The sequence below is a fragment of the Giraffa tippelskirchi genome, chromosome 1, assembly GCF_054371585.1.
Source record: "Giraffa tippelskirchi isolate mGirTip1 chromosome 1, T2T-mGirTip1v1.2.pri, whole genome shotgun sequence".
NCBI lineage: Eukaryota > Metazoa > Chordata > Mammalia > Artiodactyla > Giraffidae > Giraffa > Giraffa tippelskirchi.
The window spans coordinates 155,128,793-155,155,126 of NC_137275.1; the positions used below are offsets into that span (position 1 = coordinate 155,128,793).

The 26,334-nt window shown below is 38.8% G+C and overlaps 1 protein-coding gene across 13 annotated transcripts in view; it reads left to right on the top strand.

Annotated features, from left to right (window-relative positions):
• The window catches only part of PTPRD (protein tyrosine phosphatase receptor type D), a 1,686,434-nt gene that overhangs the window by 1,153,797 nt on the left and 506,303 nt on the right, over positions 1 to 26,334 (top strand). Inside the window, exon 9 of one of the 13 annotated variants that reach the window (XM_081500246.1) lies at positions 8,550 to 8,617. The exons of the other annotated variants lie outside the window; for them this stretch is intronic. The gene's annotated coding sequence lies outside the window, so the exon portion shown is untranslated. The remainder of the gene's footprint in view (positions 1 to 8,549; positions 8,618 to 26,334) is intronic. 13 annotated transcript variants of the gene reach the window in all.

Below are 26,334 nucleotides of genomic sequence, written 5' to 3' on the forward strand. Positions count from 1 at the left end.
GTCCCTGGGATTCTCCAGGCAAGAACACGGGAGTGGGTTGCCATTTCCTTCTCCAGTTCATGAAAGGGAAAAGTGAAAGTGAAGTTGCTCAGTCGTGTCCGACTCTTAGCGACCCCACGGACTGTAGCCTTCCAGGCTCCTCCGTCCATGGGATTTTCCAGGCAAGAGTACTGGAGTGGGGTGAGGAAAAGGAGCAGCATATGCCAAACAGGCATGTTCCTTGGGTCACCCTCAAGTCTTTTAAAGGTATGATGGGAATGGGAGTATGGGGTTGGAGTTGGGAGTAGTAGTCAGGGACCAGATTGTGCTGTTGCAGGAGGATGATCATGTTTTAGGTCTTAGGTGAGTCTCTGGGATGGGCTGCCAAGTGAAGGTCCTTGGCTTCATGCAAGCTGAAGCAGAGTGAAAACAGATTTCTTCAGGGAGATACACCCTCCATAGACAAAGTATGGGCCATCTCAGAAGGCGAGAAGCTCAAAAATACGGGGTGATTAGTTTTTATGGACTGGGTAATTTCATAGGTTAACAGGTGGGAGGATTATTCCAACCATTTTGGTGGAGGGGCAGAGATTTCCAGGAATTGGGTCACTGCCCACTTTTTGGTCTTTTATGGTTTATCTCAGAGCTGTCATGGCACCTGTGGGAGTGTCATGTATGCTGATGTATTACAGTGAATCTGTAATGAGATTCAAGGTCTACTGTAAGTCCAGTCTACTGTCATCCTGGGACTAATGGGTTATAACCAGTTTTTGTCATACCCTCAGTGGCTAATGGGCTTCCCTGGTAGCTCAGATGGTAAAGAATCCACCTGGAATGTGGGAGATCTGGGTTCGATCTGTGGGTTGGGAAAATCCCCTGGAGGAAGGCGTGGCAACCCACTCCAGTATTCTTGCCTGGAAGAATCCCCATGGACAGAGGAGCCTGGTGGGCTACAGTACATGGGGTTGCAAAGAGTCAGACATGACTGAGCAACTAAGCATAGCACAGCACAGTGGCTAATGGTTGTGCCCTGCCCCTTTCCCTCTGTCTCAAAGAAGGCTTTGAATTCTAATATTTCTATTTATTAGAATGCCTTCTGTATATCATAGGCACTACGCTAGAGACCTTACTTTGCCAACAAAGGTCCGTCTAGTCAAAGCTATGGTTTTTCCAGTAGTCATGTATGAGTGTGAGAGTTGGACTATAAAGAAAGCTGAGTGCCGAGGAATTGATGCTTTTGAACTGTGGTGTTGGAGGAGGCACTTGAGAGTCCCATGGCCTGCAGGGACATCAAACCAGTCAATCCTAAAGGATATCAACCCTGAATATTCATTGGAAGAACTGATGCTAAAGCTGAAGCTCCAATACTTTGGCCAGACCTGATGCAAAGAACTGACTCCTTGGAGAAGACCCTGATGCTGGGAAGGATTGAAGGTGGGAGGAGAAGGGGATAACAGGATGAGATGGTTGGATGGTATCACCGAGTCGATGGACATGAGTTTGAGCAAGCTCTGGGAGTTGGTGGTGGACAGGGAAGCCTGGTGTGCTGCAGTCTGTGGGGTCACAAACAGTCGGACACAACTGTGCAGCTGAACTGACTGATGCTAGGTACTGAACATTTACTGGTGATCTAAGCAGATACCATTCTTTCCACTGGAGAACTTACCAACATACAATTATAAACTGCTTAATGCCTCTGACAAGAAAGAAAAAAGTGTTGCCTGCCTTCTTAGAATCTTGGTCTTGTAAACTCTTTTTGGAAGCAATATGTGAGCAGATTTGAAGGTTGAGAAGTAATCAGCTGGATATGGGTAGAGAGTACTATCAGCGTATATGAAGGACAAGAGGCAGGAAATATTAATAGCTGTTTGATGAACTGAAAGGAAACCAGCTGGGCTGGAGGCTGTTGGACTTGTAGAGAGACTGATTAAGACTGGAGGGAGCTGGTCAGGAGGTCTGGTGGCTCAGGGTCTGCAGGCCTTGGTGGGAAGATTGGATTTCATTTAGTGCACAGTGGGACGCTGTAGAAAGGAGGGCTGTAGATGAAGGAGAGACACATTGGATCTTTGTTTTAAAAAGATCACTCTGGCTGCTGTGGAAAGAATAGATTGGGAGGTACAAGAGCAGACATAGGAAGGCCATTTAGGAAGCTGTTGTAGGCAATCCAGCTGAGAGATGGTGATGGCAGTTGAGATAGGATTTCTGATGGACTGGGGTATGTCCATCCTTCAGTGGTATGTGGTGGTGGAGGAGGAATAGCAGCAACAGAGGATAGATACAGGTTTTTGTCCCGAAATGGTATCATGTACCAGGATGGGGAAAGCTGACAAAGCGACATGTTGGGAGATGGGGAAGTCATTTTGGATAACTTGTTTGAGGGTCCCTGGTACCAGGATGGGGAAAGATGGCAAAGCAGCATGTTGGGAGATGGGGAAGTCATTTTGGAAAACTTTTGTTTGGGGGTCCCTGTGAAATATTCAGGGAAAGAGGGGGACTGTGTATTATAGGAGTCTGTAGATCATAGGTGCAGTTTCCATGGAAATAAAAATTTGAGAATCATGGGGACATAAAGCTAGGTTTGAAGGGATGAAATGACCCAGGAATGTCAAGAAGGGAGAGTCAGTGGGCACCCAGCATTTAGAGGCCAGGCAAAGAAAGCACGAGTTGTAAGGGGCCGGAGAAAGAACTGCCCAAATGATAGAAAGAAAACTGGGATAGTATTGCATAGTAGGATACCAGGAAAGAAGAGAGACTCAAGAGGAGGCTGAGGGGAGTGGGCTGTTAGGTTCAGCAGAATGGGAAAAGAACCCTGAGTGTTTGGAATGTTACTGGGACATTTATTTGTTCTTTCTTCAGATGTAGATATGAAAGCATTGAAGGATTTCATGCAGAGGACTGACCTGACCAGAAGTGTGTCTTAGAAAGATCATAATATGAGCTGTGTCAACATTGGATTTAGTGTAGAGAAGCAGAAGTCTGTTCATACTTCCTGCTCTCTAACCTGTTAAGCTGCCTTGCTGCTAAGTCACTTCAGTCGTGTCCGACTCTGTGGGACCCCATAGACGGCAGCCCACCAGGCTCCACTGTCCCTGGGATTCTCCAGGCAAGAACTCTGGAGTGGGTTGCCATTTCCTTCTCCAGTGCATGAAAGTGAAAAGTGAAAGTGAAGTCGCTCAGTCGTGTCCGACTCTTAGTGACCCCATGGACTGTAGCCTACCAGGCTCCTCCATCCATGGGATTTTCCAGGCAAGACTACTGCTGCCTTATCCCAACATAAATGAGTACAACACCTGGCTTTGGGAGATGGAGAACTTTGCCATTTGATGGAACCAGATTCGAGTCATCTTCCATTGTCAGCTATGGGACATTGGGCAAATTGGTTAACCTCTGTCAGCTTGTGTTTCCTGATGTGTTTATGGGGTAGAATATACCCCCACCAGAGAGTTATAAGGATTAATGTCTAGTAGGAATAGGTCCTCAATAACATCACTTATTATCATTGATACAGCAATAGGAAGCAAAGGTATGCCTTTTTAAATGATTTTACCTCATTAAATCATTGCATTTCACCCATGTCTTGTGGTAGTATTTTAACTTTAGCCTTCACTAACCTTGTCCTTAACCTTCTACCCAAGGGATAAATGCAACATTTCTACTCTCTCTGGGAGAATTTCTAAATTGTAGTGAGTGCCTGGCTGTGGACAATTTAAAGTGCACTTTCTCTGACAGAACACACGTTTATATTGGTTTGTACTTTTAACATTTTATTCCCATTTCTTATAGCCTTTTATTTCTTGGTCTACATTTGCTTTTATAGCACTTAAGGTTCTAGAACCCTGGCTAACACAGACATTACCAGGATGGGCAGTTAACTGTTTCAAGGGTAGGGTCAAAGAGGACAGATGTCCTAAATCACTGGGGAAACTGACAGTGATGCTCCTCGCTACAGAATACAGACATGAGAGGGGTGTCACCCCCTGTGCATTTAAGGAATAATGGAAGCTGGAAAATGCTTACTAAGGAAAACAAAAAGCAGGACAACATAAAAACAACTGAAAACAGGTTTTCCACTTTTGCAATGACTTTCATGTTTAGCACAGTGGTGGCAACCAATCCTGCAGCTACATGTGATCACAGAATATTGAAAACCTCTTGCCTAGTTCCCGACTTAGCTTTCTTAGGAGACTGAGGAAATACAGCACAAGTTGAGGATGATATGTATCTATGCAGTAATTTTTCACCTAATTTCTTAATAATTTTTCTGTAATAATGAGTCATTATTTTGCAAGACAACTGTATTTTATTCTAAAATTAATGATGAGAAAGTATATTTCCCCTATATACATCCATAAGGAAAATACAGTTATGTTAATGAACAAAGACTAAAAATGTAAACTATCAAATTAGTCTCAGAGATTTCCTTTATAATGACATATTCATAATTGCTATTTAATATATTTCTTAAAGCAGTGACACTTAAAGCAGTGTCTAAAATATATTACTTAAGATTAACCTATGGTTGAGACATCCCTGGTGTTCCATTGTTTAAGACTCTGTGCTTCCAAGGCAGGGGATGAAGATTTGATTCCTGGTCAGGGAACAAAGATCTCACATGCTGCATAGCACAGCCAAAAAAGAAATACAATAACAATATAATAAAATGTTTAAAAAGATTAACGTATGGTTTTAAATTGATTTCAGACTTAATTTGGATAACATCACAATGGCCGTAGGATTAATTATAAAGACATAGGTAACAATATTAAAATGGTAGCTTTGGCTGTGATCCAGAGTAGAAAGATACTGGGTACCAAATTCAAATTCCAAACAGAGAGACTGATTTTCAAAAGAAATATTGGAAAAGTGTTTTAGGGGCTAGGCTTTAAGGATGGAATTCACAAAGACAAGGTTTTTGAAGAGAGCTATTCTGAATGCCTTTTCCACCACCTTGTCTAAACCAATTAGGAAAGAAAAAATTCAAGGGAGCTTCTTTAAAGCTGTATGTTTCCTAAAGTTTAAAGGATCTGGTGAATAGGTATCCTTATCCCTGCTTTGAAGATCTAAAAGCATTAAGAGCAGGCCTGCTAGCTGTTTATCAAAAAGCAGAGGAAAGAAGAGGTAACTCAGGGAGGATTGATCTCACCTCTGTTTCCTGTGGACAAGGTGTGGCCCACCTGTAAGAGAGATGAGGCCCTTTTTGGGCCTGTTTAGATTGCTGCCAAGAGATAGGAACAAATCTCAACAGATCTTGCCCTGGATTCCTAGGGGCTGTGTAAGGAGTGCGTGATGGGTAGGGGAGATGATAGCACCTACATTAAGTGTAACGGGGTAGACTTCCAGGAATGAGTGCCCTGTGAAGAAGTCATGATCTGAGAAAAAGCTATTATCATTAGCCAGAACCTGAGGATATGTGGTCATCTACCAACTTCAGCCGCTTAAAAATATTCTTATTCCTGTTAAGTTTCCTCCTCCTCACTGTTTCAGCCTGGTGGTTGAGAAATGTAGCTATCCATTGAAGAAGTAGGAAAAGAAGAGACTGACATCCTTTTCTGTTGGGTGCTGGTCTATAGCCTACTCTAGTGTCGGAGAAGGCAATGGCACCCCACTCCAGTGCTCTTGCCTGGACAGTCCCATGGACGGAGGAGCCTGGTAGACTGCAGTCCATGGGGTCGCGAAGAGTCGGACACGACTGAGCGACTTCACTTTCACTTTTCACTTTCATGCATTGGAGAAGGAAATGGCAACCCACTCCAACGTTCTTGCCTGGAGAATCCCAGGGACGGGGGTGGGCTGCCGTCTATGGGGTCACACAGAGTCGGACACGACTGAAGCGACTTAACAGCAGCAGCAGCAGTGTGGAAATGAAGTAGCTTTAACTAGGATGCTTCTACTGTGGATAATGTATTTAACTGAGCACTCTCATTTCTTAATTAGGAATGTATTTGGTGAGTAAAGTAATTGTAGATCCTCATGCTGTTCAATGGTTAGAAAAGTTATTGGACTGCTTTAATTTTTAGGCAGAGAACTTTCCCCAGTGAGTAGATTTTAAAGGAATGGTGGAAAGTAAAACAAAGGCATTTTGTGATTATACTCCATGACCCTTTATTGATCCAGAGATGTATACAGTCATTCCTCATTATCTGTGGGATTGCCTCCAGGATTCCCCCGTATACCAAAACCCTTAGATGCTTAAGTCCCTCATATAAAATGGAGTAGTATTTGCATATAACCTATGCATATCCTCCTGTATACCTTAAATTATCACTAGATTACTTAAAATACCTAATACAATGTACATGTAAGTAATTTCCAGAACCTGGCAAATTCAGGTTTTACTTTCTGGACTTTTCTTTAATTTTTTATAAAGTATTTTCATTTCAAGATTGGTTGAATCCTGTTAGTTAAACCTGTGGAGTTGGAAGCCACAGATACATAGGATCTAATGAATATGTAAACAAATGTGTGTATGTATGTGTTATATAGTGTGTGTTTTTTAACTTTAATGAAGCATTCATTGAGATAAAATTCTTCATTTAAATCCTGATATTTTCTAATGAGCTAGTGAATATGATCATATTTTGTACAGTAAGAATATATTCTGTTTAGACTTTCTTCAAACAAAAAAGCTGGATTGAGGGCAAAAACTCTTCCTTCATCTTAAATGCTGAAGTTTAAAGAATGAATTATGGAACTGCATTGCCTAGGATAGAATTTTAGCTCTACCACTTACCAGCTGAGTGACCTTTGATCAAATTAATATATTTGTGCTTGGAGAAGGAAATGGCAAACCACTCCAGTGTTCTTGCCTGGAGAATCCCATGGACGGAGGAGCCTGGCAGGCTACAGTCCACGGGGTCGCAAAGAGTCGGACATGACTGAGCGACTTTCCTTTCCTTTCCTTTCCTTTTCCACATCTGAACAATGGGCATAATAGTTGCATCTGCATTATAGGAGGTTGCATTAAATTTATGTGTGTATAAAAATATAAATATATATGAAGTGTTAGCAAATTTTGTCTTCTATCTTGCTGTTATAAAGTTTAGTGATTTATAGCTCCTTCTCTGTCAGTACAGAGAGAAAAGGGAATTTAAGAATATCTAAAATATTGCCTCAAAAGAAATGTCTGCTGTGAAATGACTACTCGAATCAAGGGCACTCAACTCAATTGTCATGGGACTGACAATTGTTACCGTTATACTTTTATAATAGGCTAGCTTCTAGAGTGTATCATTGTGTAGACCAGGAAAACAGGACACAGGAGAGGCCACGAGTGATGTTTCTATTCATTTTGTGCTCTCTGATTATATGTCAGGGGAAAGATTATCTGGTAATTCCAGTTATCAAGAACTTCACAATGTCTGGTAACAAAGGAATCTGGCCTTAACTAAGATTCTTCTGGATAATTTTATTGGAAATGATTAAGATGTCTGTAGAAGGTCAATATGTGTTCCAAGTTTCCCAAAGAGCTTTTATATTAGAAAGAGACATTTATGTAAAATATAAATTATTACATCAGTAGTAAAATATATCAATATAAATATATAAAATATATTACTTTAGAGTTTTTATATGTTTCATTTATTCAATAGAGTCAAATGTGTGACAAACTTTGATAGATATTAATCTTTTCAAATTAACGATGAGATGGTCAGGACTCAGAAAGCTTGGTGTTATGCAAAGCTAGTGACATATTACTAACAGGGTTAAAGGTAATATGTTCTTGTGCGTTTTCATTTGGGAAGTGCAGCTCTTGTTGACCGTCACTTCCTAGCATTGTATGCCTTGTTCTTGTATTGTGATATTTCATATTTAGCACAGCAGTCAAATGTGGCAATTGGTTGGTTGTGTCTTTCTCCTCGTTTGTAACAGGGTACTGTATATTCCTAAATAAAAACAGGGAGCCAGTTCCTTCAGGAATAATTGTTTTAATGTTTGTGAGAACAACCAGCTCTGTTTAGAATTACTGCATTTACATTGCTATAAAAATGGCCAGATGTATCCTTGAAAGGCAAAATTGCAGTTATCAGAGCCAAATTAACAATTTGTCTGAAATTTTATGTCATAAATGTTTTATGAGCAACAATTAAATATCATATGTATAAGAGATAGTGATCTTGTAGAGAGCACATGTGAATATTTAATCTGTTCCTAGAATAAATGAATATAATACCAATGCAGTGGATCTGACTTGGAATTCTGGAAACAAGGTTTATTAGCTGTGTGGCTTTTGGCAGACTATGTATTACCTTTGAACCTCAGTTTTCTCATTTGTAAAATGAGAATACTGTATCTAAAAATTATTGTGAGAATTAAAGACGTGAGTGTATGTGAATATATTCACATATACGTAGTAGACAATACACAATGTTATCATGTATTAATAATATAAAATATTATTTATATTAACAATGAAGAGAGAAGCTCTTAGGACAGTATCTGGCCTATAATAGGTGCTTACTAACTAGTTCTTAAAATTATTATTATGAAGAATAGCATTATAAGTAAATGAGTTATTAAACCTAATTAAGCCTGATTTTCTACCCTGTTTGTTCCATACCTGTCTCCTGCAGTTGCAGAGAGGATCAAATAAAGTGAGACATAGACTATACACTATAGAATTTCAAGTGAACAAACAAAGGTAAAGTGCTATCATTATTTCATATTAGGTGTATAGTTTTATATTTAAAAGTAAAGTTAATTAAAGTGATAGTTTCTAAAGTTTTAAACTGATATGTAGCTTATTCATATGAAAAGGCTTGCTAGAACTTAAAATGAACGATCTTAATTTATGCAGTGTTCCAGATTTTAAAATTGTAATTCAGAGTTAGTTAACTCAAGCTAATATTCCTGCCAAACTACTAGTGCCTCAGATCATAGCCAGACAATTATTTTCGAACAGAGTTGTGTACCAACGTGCATATTTAATGATATTGAGGATGTTTAGCCTTTTAGAATCTTCTAAGCAGTTAAGTTTTATGTGGTCCAAACCTTATCTTGATTATTTTTTCTTACATGGTCACAGTTATGAGGTGTTTTGGAGCAATGTCTGCTTATCAGATTTGAAGCAACGTCTGCTTATCAAATGGAGAAGGAAATGGCAACCCACTCCAGTATTCTTGCCTGGAGAATCCTGTGGACAGAGGAGCCTGGTGGGCTGCCGTCTATGGGGTCACACAGAGTTGGACGCGACTGAAGCGACTTAGCAGCAGCAGCACCGCTGCTTATCAGAAATCTTTAAATTTTACCACTGAGTCCAGGAGAAAGACAATGCTTATTTAAAGCTGAAGGTGTTTATTAGAGCAAAGGCTTGCCCCACTCTTCTACGTCCATAGTCAGTTTCCTTGTTGGGGCCCTAAAGAATTCCATCATTTATATTCTGTGAAAATAGTATAAGGTATACTTCCTATAGACATAAAATATAGGATGGGGATTTAGGCCTTCTTTTTGTATTCTTAATAAAATTAAAAAAAATATACATTATTTTCATAATACATTCAAGTAATATTTTCTTATAAAATCCATTGGCTTTAAAGCTAAGTGTCAAATTCACTGAAGTTATTGCTAGAGTTTTTGTTTTGCTTTCTATAAGTGAATTTAACTATCACGAGGAGTGTCCAATAGAAGTGAAGTTACCCTAGTGTGAAACCATGTCAGTAATATAAAACAGTCTTCAGATTTAAGGCTGTAATCAATATTATAGCTTCATCAAGCCATAGTGAAGGAAAATATCCTTTAGTAAAATGGATCTGCATTGCTTCTCCATCTATTCTGCTTATCTTAAAAATGCTAGTTAGTAAATGCTGCAGTGTTTTTTATGTAAGTTATTGTGTATTTGAAACGCATATTTGTATTTGCAAGGAAATGACTATAAAAGATTCAGCAAGATTTAGGAATTCTCTTTGTGTTCTCTAGAAGATAGGGAAAGAATCCATTTTTAAAAGACCAAGTACTACCAGGTGAATTTCTTTCCTTTTATTTCTGTTCCAAAATGCGTACCTTCAAGAGGCTTTTTTTTAATTTAAACAGACTGAACTTGACTAACTTAAGATGTTGATATGGAAGAAGTATATATTTCCCTAATTTTTTTTTTTTTTTTTTTTTTTTTTTTTAGCAAGAGACACTGTTCCATTTTATTTATAATAGTAGGAAACTGGAAACATTTTTGTCCAACAACAGGAAATGGGTTTTAAAACATCATCAAACCATAATTTAAAACAAAACTATGAGCAACCATTAACAACATGTTGTGAATGTATTTAATGACATGAAAAGAGCTAACTGTGTATTTACTGTCTACTATCCGGATGTCTTCCATAAGAAACCTGATGGTTTTCTCTCTTCAAACTGCTATACCTCTTCATCCATCCTCACTCAGTCTAACCTTGCTTCCTATTTTATTGAGAACATGCAATCACTCAGAAGAGACCTCTGCAAGCTACTACCATAACATCTACCCACCAGCTGGTATCTCTGTCATTTGTGCCTCTCACCTATCTCTAATAAAGTAACAAATGTAGTGTTAATTTAGGTGAGTTATACTCTCTATATGAGTTTGCTAACAGAACTTGACATAAAAGCCTTTGTGAAGAAGCTTGATTGGTTTGGTTACCATAGCAACACTGTTGAATGGAAGCATGATTTCCTTTAGGAACCTTTCCCAAATGCTGTTTTGTACCCTAAAACGGTATTGCTGGCTTGCCATCCCTTGTGAGGAGGTAAGAAGAGATGACTTCTAGGGTCAGCATGGTGTCTCGTGTTTATAGATTATCCTCAGCCATCAAAAGACTGCTTGTCTCATCTTATTCTTCCCATTGCTGAACCAATTCTGTTCTTCAGTATACTGCGATAATAGGAGTCTTGAACAGACCCTTATGTCTTAGAATACACAAAAGGAAAAACTGGATCTAGACCAATGATCATATTCTGTTACGCTCGTTTCCTAAAGCTAATGTCTTGTTATGGATTTTTAATTCCTTGCTTATCTTTGTTTGAAATTCTGCAATTTATCAATAATTTGTCCTGTGAGTGATGTTATCCTTTGGAGGAGACGAAAGGGTTTAACCAACAAACAGATCAGCAGGGGCTTCATTTAAAATCCTTTAGTGGTGGTTTGGTATTCTGGAATTCCTATAAACCCCAAGGCTTACATTTGAGATTTCCTTTGTTATGGGGTAAATGTCTGCTCCATTAGCACAGCAATTGTGTACAAAAATGCGTCGAATCAGTCAAGTACCACCATAGGGTGTTTTCCAGTGGTTAAAACAGGCTAATGGTTATTTCACTTGTACATTCAATAAAAACAGCAGTAAAGGCTATTATAACTATTTTTCTAATCAGCCACGTTTGTAATTTTTCATTTTCACCCCTTGGTTTAGGTCCTTGGTTTAGATCCTTGGAATCAGATCCTCCAAAATAAACTTAATGGTTTAACTAAAAAATTGTATCAGTACTGTTGTTGCTAGTAATAGAGTGACTTAAAGCTGCTTAGGAATAATTTTGTGCAGAAGGTGAGGGAAAAAAACAACATAACCTCAAACTGATATGAATATTTTAAAGATTGCAATACATAACTTCAAACAAAATGGGTAACAAAATAGGTATGATTGGTAACAAAATTCATATATAGCAATGTGAAGTGATTATATTAGGGTTATCGTTTTGTTTTGATGAGTAAATGTTAAAACTCAAGTTTTTTTTTTAGTGATTTACGGATGTTCATTTTCAATTTCTAACCAGTTCTTTTATCTAAGATACCTGAAGTGTCCCTGGCAGTTAAACTATTGGGAAAAAAGTGATTCACACTCATCCAACTCACTTGAATATTTATTATTGTGTATTTTGGACTGTGTGACTTAGAAAATCTATGTTGCAGTTGCGTGTCATTCTCTGATTAAAGGTAAGCCAGTTAAGTTTCTGACAGTAGAAGTAGTAGAGACATGGTTTGAGGACTGGGAAACAACTTAGAGCAGATGCGGAGTTTTCAGGTGAGCAGTTTACTTCATCTTGTCTTTCCACATTGCTCTCCTGCTGCTCCTTCCCTCAAGAAAAATGAGGTGGACACTGGCAAAAAATAGCCAAATTCTGTAAAGTGATGCCCACTTTAAATGTGGCATGTGACAATTCCCATATATCTCCTGAATTGAAGCCACAAGAAAGCTGAGACAGATTTGGCCATATTTGAGAACAGAAATGATTGAGTAAGAAGCGGTAGTTTCAGATAAAATTTATACATTTGCTTGGAGTTACTCTACTGAAATGAACACCCTTTCCAGAAAATTACGCAAATGCACATGCAGACAGAACTTTTAAGTTCAGCTGGGGAAACCCTCTCCTCCTTAATTAGGGTTAAGAATTTCTCTTCTAATTTGTGTTTATTATTTATGTACCCTCAGTGTATTCTCTTATTAGTTGCAGAGTTTATGCTGTGTGTGAATGCATGTGTCTGTATATAGACACCATTCTTTCAGTTACGAACTTCTCTTAATCATTATTATTTAGGGTTACTTGGACGAGCGTATGCCACAGTTGGTTTTGTGTTCCCGTGTCCATTCCCGTGTCTTGTCCCTGTCCTTGGATGTCTGTCTTCTCTTTTTACTCACAGTTTCAACATATTTTGACTTCCTCCGGCCATCCAGAGTGTACCCCTGGAGTGCCACTGCTGATCTCCGTCTTTCTGGGACATTCTTACTGGTCTTATACCTTCAGGTTGTCTGCCTCCCCTCATTCTCCAGGTTCTGAACATACCTTCTTTGGATTCTTCCCTATCTTCCTATTGTTTACTCTCTCCTCTGCTTAGAGCAGTTCTCCCTCAAATCAGCTCTGTTTGTCTCGCCTTATACCCACATTCATTCTGAGGAGGGCTTCTCCACTTCTTTTCAGTTCAGTCACCCAGTCGTGTCTGATTCATTGCGACCCCATGGACTGCAGCATGCCAGGCTTCCCTGTCTATCACCAACTCCTGGAGCTTGCTCAAACTCATGTCCATTGAGTCGTTGATGGCATCCAACCATCTCATCCTCTGTCATCCCCTTCTCCTGCCTTCAGTCTTTCCCAGCATCAGGGTCTTTTCCAATGAGTCAGTTCTTCACATTAGCTGGCCAAAGTATTGGAGCTTCAGCTTCAGCATCAGTATTTCCGATGAATATTTAGGATTGATTTCCTTTAGGATTGACTGGTTTGATCTCCTTGCAGTCCAAGGGACTCTCAAGAGTCTTCTCCAACACCACAGTTCAAAAGCATCATTTTTTTGGCGCTCAGCTTTCTTTGTGGTCCAACTCTCAAATCCATACATGACTACTGGAAAAACTATAGCTTTGACTAGACAGACCTTTGTCGGCAAAGTAATATCTCTGCTTTTTAAGATGCTGTCTAGGTTTGTCATACCTTTTCCTCTTGCATGTAAAATCACCACACACATAGAAGGAGCCCTGCTCTACACTTTTAACCTTGACTTTCCATTGGTGTTGAGGGCATTAACTCTTGAGTTTCAGGACAGCATCTCTAGATTTTTTTTAGACTTTCATGAAGCCTACTTTGCATGTGTGTAGTTTATTTTCAGTTCCAAATCAATAAACATTTATTGAGTATCCATTAAGTGTCAGGTAATGTGCTCTGGGAATACAGAGGTACATAATCTATGGCCCATGCCCTTTCTGAGATTAGCAGTTTAGAGGGCAGACACATAAATAAATCTGATTACACTATAGTGTTCAGTGACAGAGGAAGAAGGCCAAGAGAAATATGAAAGCACCTGGGAGAAGAAACTGACTCAGACAGGGAAAGGAGGAGAAAGATTGTGAAGAAAGTCTTTTGGACAAAGTTTTATCCCTATTGTACTATTCCACCCATTATATCATCACTTCCTTTTTATTGTTTTCCTCAGTAAGCAAGTCATTTCTGTAATGTTACGAACTAGAACCTGTCTCATTCAACAGAGTTCATCTTGGCTTCTCATATATATGTACCATGTGAGAAGACCTCAGAGCCCGTGAACTGAAAATGTTGGGAGAGAGAAGAGCATGCATTGTGCTTGTTCCCTGAAATGCATTTTGTTTGTGCTTCTTCAAACTCTCAAGGTCGTTTTGAATTCTGATTCTCTACTCCTTAATGGCTGGTAACTCCCGCCTGCCTCTTCCCTTCCCTTCCCCAACCTTTCCTTCTAGTCTGGTCTCTTATGCAGATTTAATGATGGTACTAATTATTCCATGCCCCACATCATTAATGAAAAAGATCCACCAGTGTGCTGCCCAGAATTGGCCACAGTGGAACCCCATTTGTTATGCTCCCTCTGAAGCTGACACTTCTCCATCGATAGCTCCTTGCCAGGCATGACCTTCCTGCTGTTTCAAAGCTGCTCAGCGTGGATCCTATTTTCTCAGTTTATTGATGATTATGTCATGAGGAACAGAATCAAAAGCTTTGTTAAAATCCAAATATAAATAGTCTCTGGCTGTTGTCCCTTGATCTACTGGGCTAGTCACTCCATCAGAAGAGATCAGGTTATTTGACAAGACTGGGTCTGCACCAGGCTATCTGTTATTACTCAAGACTCTTAATTTCTTGAAGCTGTGCTCAGCTGCATTTTTTAAAAATGATGTTTCTGAAGTAATGCCAAGATCATAACCTTTAAAAATATGTTTCCATAGTTTATTAGCCTTTAAGACACACCCAGTCCCCCAAAGAGTTTATAATGTTTATCACTTTGCAGTGGCATGGGCTAATTCCTTTAACAATGGGTTGAAGGTCTGCATGGACTACAGACTAGAAGATTAGAGTGAAGTTGGTTTATTGAATTCTCATCAAACTTCCTCCACCCTCTACCTGTCTTGATTGATCTTTCTGAAGGAGTTCCACATGTTTCTTTCAGAATCTATTAGAGAGTATTATTATCAACAGAAATTATGTCTTCCAACCTAGATAGCGTATTAAAAATAGAGATATTACTTTGCCAACAAAGGTCCGTCTAGTCAAGGCTATGGTTTTTCCAGTGGTCATATATGGATGTGAGAGTTGGACTATAAAGAAAGCTGAGCACCGAAGAATTGATGCTTTTGAACTGTGGTGTTGGAGAAGACTCTTGAGAGTCCCTTGGACTGCAAGGAGATCCAACCAGTCCATCCGAAAGGAGGTCAGTCCTGGGTGTTCATTGGAAGGACTGATGTTGAAGCTGAAACTCCAATACTTTGGCCACCTGATGTGAAGAGGTGACTCATTGGAAAAGACCCTAATGCTGGGAAAGATTGAGGGCAGGAGGAGAAGGGGACGACAGAGGGTGAGATGGTTGGATGGCATCACTGATTCAATGGACATGGGTTTGGGTGGACTCCGGGAGTTGGTGATGGACAGGGAGGCCTGGCGTGCTGCGGTTCATGGGGTCACAAAGAGTCGGACACAACTGAGCGACTGAACTGAACTGAACAAGAGTAAAAATAATAATATATAGGACTAATGGACCTAAGTTTACCAAAGCAGGGGATTGTTAATTTTTTAAAGCAATTACAGGGAAGCTGTACCCAAATCTTCCTAGTTCTATAAATGTTACTTTTTTCCAAGAATGATCTAGTTTGTTTTTTCTTTAGAAAATCATTTATATTGATTCTTATGTGTGTATGTATGTGCATGTATTTATTTACTGTCTGAGCCACCAGGGAAGCCCTATATATACACTCACACTGTTTCTAGTTGCTAGAAACAGTACAACAGGTCTGTAACCAGGACTCCTTTCTATACCTTTTTTCAAGAATAGAAGATTGTAGGGAATATTTTCATTGTGTATTAGGCTTTCTCTATTAAGTACTTAGTTTTCTGTTTTGCTTTCACCATATGTAGAAGTAAGAGGAAATTCAGCCTGTGTTGCTGTTTATGTTGAGGTACCCACTTAGTTGGTAGAAGGAAATCCTTTATTTTTGTGGAATGTTCCAGACTCCCCTCACTTGTGTTGGTCTCTCTGAAGCTTGCTTATGCAGATCTGTCACTCAGGCTTCTCCCTTCAGTGCCAGCCAGACCGGATTGTCTTTCAAAGAAAATGCTGTTGGAGCCTTAGAGGTAAAAATATCAAGGTAGAGTTTGTATGGTAAAGAAGGTGAATTTCTAAGTCACAAGTAAAGAAAATTCAGGTTCAGTGGTAGAAGATGATGAAACTGAATTATAACTGTTTTGTTTTTCTAGGGAGGGGCAAAGATAATTTTTCTAAACTTTATTAACATTTTTGAAAAAGCACACGTTGAAAACATATATTAGTTGAAGCAGTGTAGCCTTTTCAGAAAACAAAGTTCATCTTTGTCAGTGATTAATGATTTTGAGTCATGAGGCTCTTTGGGTACAGGAGTTAAGAGATGACTGTTTCATTCCTTAGTGACCTTAGGACTGTTTCTCCTTGTTGAATTTGGGCTATAGTTTTAGCTAGTTGAGCAATTAAAAATTATATCATATTTGTTTATTTAGTCCCCAAAGCACTAATGGTCCTTTTCTGTGAACTAATTCAGTCAGTAGATTTTTACTGAACATTAGCTTAAACCAGGTCCTGGGAATAATGAACAGGGTAAGGACTGTTTCCTCAGGGTGCTCACAGTCTAGGAGGTCAGTAGTCACGGCCAGCTCAGTGGTGTAAACACTGATAGTGTGGAGGGTGGGCAAGCTTCATCCCAGGGCCTTTGTTCCAGGCGGTGGTCAGGGAGGCTTTACTCAAGGTGAAAAACAGATGGATCTGTGAGCCAGATCAGGCCTATGTCCATTCGTTATGTGACCTGCACTATGTTTGCAGGTTTATTAGTTGCTGTAGTTGTTGCTTTTGGTGCAATTCAGTCATAGCTGTGGCTCTGTGTGTGAACACCGACTGCATCCCAGATCAGGTGCCGTCATTGCCTGTCACGTCAGGACTCTCTTTCAAACTGAGGAAGCCACTCAGCACTATGGCAGGTACAGTTGGAAAGTGTAGGGGAGTTAGGACTCTGAGGAATAATCCTTAACCGAGAGAGGACAGAAGCTGGGGGTTAATGTTCCTGCTGTCCGTCATTCACAGGGAAGATTCTTGGAGCCATCAGGTGACATGGCTCTGATGCCCCCTTGGTTGGTTTTTGCACATACTATGCCTCACTTTTCTCTCTCCTGCTTCTTGGAATCATTTCTAAGATAATCTACTTGCAAGTCCTTGCCTTAAACTTAATTTCAGGGGAAAACAATTGCAAAATTTTTAAAAAATGGAATGGAGGGTAGCAAATAAAAATTCAGATTTCTTATGTTTCTTGAAACAAGGAGGATCTAGTAACCCTGAGCGGAGAAGGCAATGGCACCCAACTCCAGTCTTCTTGCCTGGAAAATCCCATGGAAGGAGGAGCCTGGTAGGCTGCAGTCCATGGGGTTGCTAGGAGTCGGACACCACTGAACGACTTCACTTTCAATTTTCACTTGTATGCATTGGAGAAGGAAATGGCAACCCACACCAGTGTTCTTGCCTGGAGAATCCCAGGGACGGGGGAGCCTGGTAGGCTGCCGTCTATGGGGTCGCACAGAGTCAGACACGACTGAAGCAACTTAGCAGCAGCAGCCCCAGTAACCCTGAGAACAGATTCCCATGGTGACAGCCAGCTTGAGTAGAGGCGTGGCTGTTGATTAAGATGAGGTAATCTGGCTTCTTTGATCCAGCCTCATCTCCATCCAAGGAGTTCCAGTGCCTTGGCTCTGGAAATGGGAGTGTTACACCCAGGATAACACTTGGGTTGAGTCTTTCAGAGGAAGCAGGATTTGGCCAGGCAAGTGGGATCAGGCACTACATGGTGAAAGTAAGATTGGGCAGAGCCAAGGAGATGGTACAGGCACACCGGCACACCTCAAATACATGGTAGGTTCTGTTCCAGACCACTGCCATAAAGCAGACACCCCAATAAAGCAAGTCACATGAAGTTTCTTGTTTCCCAGTGCATATAAAGCTATGTTTACACTATATTGTAATATTTTAAGTGTGCAATAGCATTATAACTGGAAAAGTACATACTTTAATTAAAATTGTATTGCTAAAAAATGCTGTTATGAACCTTCAGCGAGTCATAATCTTTTTGCAATATAGCATCTAAAATCACTGCTCAAAAATTACCATAATAAATATAATAATAGAGAATAAGTTTGAAGTATTGCAAGAATGACCAAAGTGTGACACAGAGACACAAAGTGAGCAAATGCTATTGGAGAAATGGTGCTGACAGACTTGCTTGACAAAAGTTGCTGCTGCTAAGTCGCTTCAGTCGTCCAACTCTGTGCGACCCCATAGACGGCAGCCCACCAGGCTCCCCCGTCCCTGGGATTCTCCAGGCAAGAGCACTGGAGTGGGGTAGAAAAGTTGCTACAAATCTTCAATTTGGGAAAAAAAAAACAAACCCTAGTATCTAGAGAGCACAAAGTGAAGTGCAGTAAAATTAGTTTTACTTATGTATTATTTATATCTTGGCAGGATTCTGTGTGTGTATGCATGCACACATGCGCAGTAGTCTATCTTGTTCTTTACAAAGTACATCCCACTGTGGCAATGAATATAGTCATTCAGTACATTTATGTAATTCTGGTTTTCCATCAGTTACCAAAAAACATGATTATCAACACTGATTAATTGGATTGCTATACAAAAAACCCTACAGTAATAAACACCCATGTGTGGCAGGGAGGCATATGTTTGTCATACCCATTAGGGGAGCACTTGGGGCCCAGAGCACTGATGAATTGGCCCGCATTGTCTTACTCCACAGCTGACATAGCAGCTCTGATAGCAGGTGATAGTTCTGCAAGAGCATGTCAAATTGGTGATTATCTGTTATGACACCCGCTGATGGAAGCTCCCTTTTAGGTTTGATCCAGACAATGACCTTGATATTCCTGGTGAAGAATAGACTCACAATTATTGTTTCAAGAAGGAGAGATTTGTCGCTTGTGCCTCACACCCGTCATATCAAATTATCAGACTGAAACTGATAATACAATGAACACTGCTTCTTCGTCAGCAGTGTAGTGTCTGCTGGATTTGTACATGCATGAAACCTTCCCCCAACTCTTTTATAGAAATCTATTGAGATCATATGTAATCATCACCCAGAATTTCGGGTATGTGCACGGAGTCTCTGGTGGAGGATAGTTATATCTGTTTTAAGAAGAGATGCTTGAGAACTGAATCTTTAAGAAATGAGAAAAATTTTATGGTTAAGCTGAGAGTATGTATAAATTTCAGTGTAGTGTAAGTAGAAGGAAGACTAAACTTTGAGAGAGATGGTCCAAATTGGAGTACTGAACTGGGTTTTAGGGCTCTGAGACTTTAGGGAAGTCACTAAACCTTTGCAAACCTCAATTTTCCCATATCTACTATGGAGATACTAATACCCACCCTGGCTATCTTACGCTGCTACATCAGGGAATTTTAAGAAACTTGGAAATATTTTTTTTCGGGGGAGGGGTTGGTAAAGAACATAAAGTAGTGCTTTGTTTTAGTCATTTTAATATGGAGATATGAATATAATTGACTGTGAAGTTTAAACAACTAGTGTTTTCAAACTGTTATTTTGTAGGGACAGATGGAAAATAGGCAGCTGGAATGGGCATCACAGCCAGAGTCAGGGGATCTGGTTTCAAGTTCAAACAACGTAGCAACTAGTTTGGTTACCTTGGACATGTGTGATTTGCTCTTCCCTATGGCACCCCACTCCAGTACTCTTGCCTGGGAAATCCCATGGATGGAGGAGCCTGGTAGGCTGCAGTCCATGGAGTCGCGGAGAGTCGGATACGACTGAGCGACTTCACTTTCACTTTTCACTTTCATGCAGTGGAGAAGGAAATGGCAACCCACTCCAGTGTTCTTGCCTGGAGAATCCCAGGGATGGAGGAGCCTGGTGGGCTGCTGTCTGTGGGGTCGCACAGAGTCGGACGTGACTGATGCAACTTAGCAGCAGCTTCCTTGGACCATAGTCTCTGATTTTCCTTCTTTTTTCTTTTTTTTTTGTTCTATGGCTCATGGCTCCTTTTGCTAACCTGGCTACCTGGGCACTTCTCTTCCATCTCTCAGTGTTACTTCCATTTTTGTGATCATGAAGTGCAGATATTCTGCTCATGCCAAAGTCAGTGGTACTTACTTGCATAAGAATCATCTGGGAAGCTCTTTAAAAATGTGTATTCCAAGTTTCCACATCCATAAAGTCTGATTCTGTGAGTCCAGTGTAGGTCCCAAGAATCTAAGTTTTTATAGGCTTCTCATTTGAATCTGATGCAGGTGAGTCTTTGAAAAACATTGGTTGAGAACATATGTATATGTTTCATAAAACATTATGATTTGCAAAGTCAAAAAGATATGGTTTTGATTACTTGCTCTTTTGAACTGAATCTACTTATTTACTTGCATCGCTGAGTTGACTTTACATAAATACAGTGGGCCAGCTGGTTAACAAACTTATTGAGTGTCTCTGAGGTTTACTGTAGCATGTTAAGGGTTTGTATAATTAGTTATAATCCTTACTTTTTTTTTTTTTTTGCCATGAAAGCAAAAACAAAACAAAAAAAGCCATGAAACCAATATGTGCTTTTAAAATTCTACTAGCACATGAATTTTGTGTATGTGTTTGGTGTTTGATTATAGATATGTTAGTGTGACTAAATGTGAAATTGATTTAGTGCTTTCCCAGAAGTGCTTACTGTGAAAAAAGGTTGTGATGCATTGTCTGCGACGAGTAGTATTATGGTGAAGGGAAGGAGTAGGGGCCAGACTGTGGGTGCTTTTGGTTAATTCTTACACAACCCCCTCGATTTAAGAAATCACGCTTTATGGTGGCATCCTTTACTTAACTGTTTTGAACTGCCAAATACAAAATCAGTTAGAGCTGTAAGCGGGATGCTGGTAAGAGTGAAAGAGGGAAAAGCAGTTGATGCTTTGGGTTTTAGGTAGTGTTAAGGGAATGGACAAAGAGCTGGACATGACTGAGTGACTAAGACTACCACTACTACTACCTCTAAGGAAAAACGACTGTAGATAAGAAATGCAAATCAACGAAGTCACAGACCACGATTGTTGGGCTTTTTAGTAAAATCAAGTTCTGAGGGACTGTGATGGACTTTTGTGTTTTATTTTATAAACTTGCAGGGGGATAATAAAGATATGAAATGAGCTCTGACTAAATCCATATTAAAAAGCCAAATCCTTCAAAAAACAAAGCTACTCTTAACTCGTTAACTATTCACAAGTAAAATTACCCATACAGAAATGGAGTGAAACTTTCTAAATAATACTTCAATTCTCTCCTAATGTGTAGTTGCTTTGTTTGTTTGATTATAGTGATTATAGTGTTCATTAGTACTGACTGGGTAGGTGCAGTGGTTCATATCTTCAAATAAATTATAGTTAGTGAGTGCTCACAGCTTCTATTTTCATCTTTAAAACCATACTTCCCACTTTGTTCAGTGTCAGCAGCTATTCCCTTAACATAAATATTTTTGTCACAGTGATTGTGATGGAACAAAGGCAATTCATGGGTATTTCTGCATTTCCGTTGTCCTAGTTACTCCTGTGACAGAGTTAGGTTTTATTTCCATTGACTAAGTTGTATCAGTGCAAATATATTTCCGGCACCAATACAGTATATCTCAGTACAGCAACTGAAAGGAGGGAGCATGTCTGAATACTTAGTTTTAACAGAGATTTAAAAGATACATTTTTATTAGTAATCCAGGTATTTCTTCTATCAAAACCCTTTTAATCAGATGGAATGCATAAAAAAAGTCTGAATAAAATCTGTGTGTTAGTTACGGAAGAGTAATCATCCCATCTCTAAGCCAGCCAGAATGTAAAATTAAAATACTGTGTTGCCTTAACCCGGGTCTCCTGCTTCGCAGGCAGATTCTTTACCATCTGAGTGACCAGGGAAGCCCACTATATTGCCATAAACATATACAATTAATTTCAAGAATACTTTGTCAATACATGCTGGTTATTTACAAGTAATCTCAGAACATGTACTCTTTAAGCTATATAACTCCTAGAAGTTAATGTAAAAACGGATGAGGTGATTTTTGTTTGTGTGTGGAAGGTACTGTTTAAATCTTAAGAAGTGCTGATGAGTGGTAGATTTGAATCTGTTTATTACACGTGAACATAGGTTCTGTGTTTAAAATAAAATCACATTGTAATTTGAATTTTAAAACTAACCTACTGATAGTGATGTCAGGGTTTTAAAAATCTTTGAAAATGAAAGTGTGATGTTTATGTACACATTAAAATGATTCAGTTATCTTCTAAGATATCAAGAAATGCATGCATTCATAGCATTGACATCCAGAAGATTTTCTGTCTCTGTCTCTATATTTCTATTATTTTATACTGCAATTGAGGTTTATTTATATATTTTTTAAAATGACAAACTAGTGGCTTTCTTACCATGATCACTGTATGGAGATGACTCGCTTAAGATTTTCATTTTTGATATTGAGGTTAGATTACTTTGATGTCTGTGGTGCCTTCAAGGATACATAGCTTTTAGAGAGAGATCACTTCACCTGAACTTTCGAGTGGGGAAAACGTGAATTTTAATCCCAGCTCTGTCTTACTGTGTGGATTTGAACTGCTCAAACTTTCTGAGCTTCAGTTTCTCTATAATAATTTGGATTATACCAACTTCAAAGAATTATTGTGAAATTACATGGGGCTATGCACTGAAGGAAGATGATGTTGATTGGCTTTTATTCCACTCTCCTTATATTTACAGATAGTATCTGAGTGTACAGGTTCTGATCCTATGACTTTGATCTGATGAGCACATCTGCTATTAATTGAACAGAAGTCTAGCAGAAATAGAAGTTTCTACCATCAGGGTAATAAAGTCCCTTTTCAGTCTCCTTTTTTCCCTCTCTTACACTAGAACCAAAAAACATATCTCTAATTGAATAGCATCATCAGGATTCTCTTTCACATTTAGAAGGCTCATGATGTTATTTGATCTGAGAGGTATTAAAATATCTCATTGGCCAACACAGCCCTTAGGCTTACCTATCTGTCTTTTCTACCAGGCTTCAAGCTTCCTGTGGCCAAGGATCATGCCTTAGTTACTCTTATTTCTCCAGGATACTGCGAGGCAGCCACTGTGTAAGGTCTATGGAATTAAGAAGTAGGAGGAGGAGTGCAGTATTCTGATTAAGAGAAAGTTCATGCCATATGTTTTCCTCTAGTCAGGTTAGTTGCTTTTAAAGTACCTAGAGTTTGTTCTTTTAAGATAAATGGTGGCTATCAAACATACTGAAAAAAATTTTAAAAAGATCAGCCAATTTTGGTGTATGCTTTAGAATATTTTTTAGCAATCAGTGGGTTTTGATGTTATTTTTGGCTGTAGGCTTTCTTTTTTTTTTTTGACCAAAAATGTTGTTATGTATAGGCCTATATCCAGTCTTCTCTTCTTCCTTTCTTGTGATTTATAATGTGCAAAGAATTGTGATACTACCATTAATGTTTGAAATTTAGACTCAGGAGAGGTCAAGCAACGTGACACACAGTGGAGCATGCAACACTGGCAGCCAGCCACCCTTACTTCATACCATCAAATTAATGAAATTTATTCAGAGTGTTTCATATGTTTCTTAAACATCAGTGGAATAATTATCCAAGCACCATTTTTAATGCTCTCAAGAGAATACGAAAATGATCAGTATGAGAAAATAAGTTAAATATAGCAAGGTTTGAGAATTAGTAATTACTACATGAGTTAATAATAGCTTCTAATGCATTTTTATTTCTGGATTTATTCATACATTTGTGACCCTTTGAATGATAGTGCCTAATACCACAGAGAAGGCAATGGCACCTCACTCCAGTACCCTTGCCTGGAAAATCCCATGGACGGAGGAGCCTGGTAGGCCACAGTCCATGGGGTCGCTAAGAGTCGGACATGACTGAGCGACTTCACTTTCACTTTTCCCTTTCATGCACTGGAGAAGGAAATGGCAACCCACTCCAGTATTCTTGCCTGGAGAATCCCAGGGACGGCGGAGCCTGGTGGGCTGCCGTCTATGGGGTCGCACAGAGTCGGACACGACTGAAGCAACTTAGCAGCAGCAGCAGCAGCCTAATACCACCTTCATGATCTTGGGACCTCAGCAAGAGAGATTGGTAAGGGAGCAAATATTTGTTTAAAAGGCAGGTTTATGTAATGTTTATCCCTTGCAAAACAAGTGTAGTTATTACTACTTCTGCTTTTCAGGTGAGAAAACTTTTGCTCAGAGAGATTAAATATTTATTTCATGGCCCCCTAGCATTGATGTTTGAATCCAGATTTGTCTGACCTAGAATTCCATGCTCATTTATATGTGATATCCTTCATACAGTTTTTACTAATATTATTTTCTATCATCTATCTTTCAATCATTTCATAAAAAGAATTGTATGGTTTGTATGATGTACTGTAGAATAGGAATCAATTTAAAAATATTCATGTAGTATGTAAAATAGAATATTATTCAGCCTTAAAAAAGAATATCCTACCTTTTGTAACAACAACATGGATGGACTTTGTGTACATTATGCTGAGTAAACTCAGAGAGAGAAAGAAATATTCTTTGTGTTCTCACTCACATGTGGAATCTGAAAGAGCTGAACTTGTAGAAATAGAGAATGGGAAGGGGTGGGGGAAATGGGTCAAAGGCTAAAAACTTCCAGTTATAAGATGAATACGTTCTAGGGATCTTATGTACAGTATGATGACTATAGTAAACAATACTGTGTTATATATTTGAAATTTAATGAGAGAGTAGATCTTAAATGTTATCACCACAGAAATAAAAAAAGGTATTTTAATTATGTGAGGTGATGAAGGTGTTATCTGACCTTTTTATGGTAATCATTTTACAGTATAAACATGTATGTATGTAATCATACACCTTAGTTTCACACAATTAACATGTTAATTGTATCTCAATAAAGTTAGAAAAAATAAAAAATATTAAAATATGCATATATTATAAATAAGCCAATGAATAATTAAGTTAATAAATTTATTATATAATTAAGCTCATTAAAACTGATGTCTAGCAGTCATTAGAAATCCATGCATGCATACATTTATACATATACATAGAAGGTGAAAGGGGATGAAATATTGATTGTTCTCTGATTACATGTCTGTGCCTCTGAAAAATAGTAGAATCATCTCCCTATACTAGTATACTTTTTTCTTGAAAACTCATGTATATGAATTTTTTTTTTACCATCTCATACAAGATTATGGTGTAGTACTATAGTCTTAATTTACAGCAGTCTTATTTTTATTTGCCTGGAAGTAAGTGGAGATTCTTTGTTTGAAAAAAACAACAAAACACTGAGTCTGAAAAAAATCTGCCCTGGATTGGCTTGGAATCATGTACCATTTTGGGGGAAAAAAAAGAAAGTTTGTGTGTATGTGTGTGTTGAGTTGGGGGGGAACAAATATTAAAAGTGTAAATAAGGAAGGAAGATTTCTCTGTGAAGAACTGGTAGAGTAAATAAGAATGATGGATATTCATTGCAGAGTGCATCTAAAACACAAAAGAATAAAGATTACATGTTAGTTGAAGCTGACTGCTTCTGCTGCACCATCTTTTTTGAGGAAGGCAGAAGTTAGGAAGGCAGCTGGGATTTTTAGTTGGTTGCTAAGTCTTTGAGCTTGATTATCTGTTCAATTCTGGGAAGAGATATAAGCAAATTTTGACTTTGCTAATATTAAAGATATTAGGAGTTTGCAAGGTAACCCTCTCCTCCCCCCAACTTATGTTTCAATCAAATGACTTCCTTTTCTTTTCATTGGGGTGACATGGTTAGTGCTTATATCTTCTAAACGAGGCACTTCTTGGTCTACTTGAGCTGGGAAACTTTAAAGCACCTCAGGGACTGTTTTGTGAATTCGAGATGGCTGCCGAGATTCTTTCTCATACCAACCATAACCAAATTGAAACACATTCCAGCATCACCTACATGGGGGTTTCTTGAGAAATATGAACCTTTGCATTTTGCTACCAGACTATTGATAATATGTGCAGGTAAACAGATGCATTCATTTAAAAACAAAAACTTAAAAAGTAAGTTTCTTACAGATACCTATGTGTTTGGACATGTAGACAACAAGAGTATTTTATTGCAATAGTGTAGGACTGTAATTAGTATTAAATAAAGTAATGCATGTAAAGTTAGTACTGTATCTTGTATATATACATATATGTTCATTGTATTGTCACTTCATAACATCATTTTATTAATCCTCATAGTCACCCTGCAAGGAATGCAGAATGAAACTTATTCACCCAATTTTACACGTTAGACTGAGGCTGGGAATTCTTATGAGGCTTCTCAAAGGTCACTCAAGCTGCAGAAAT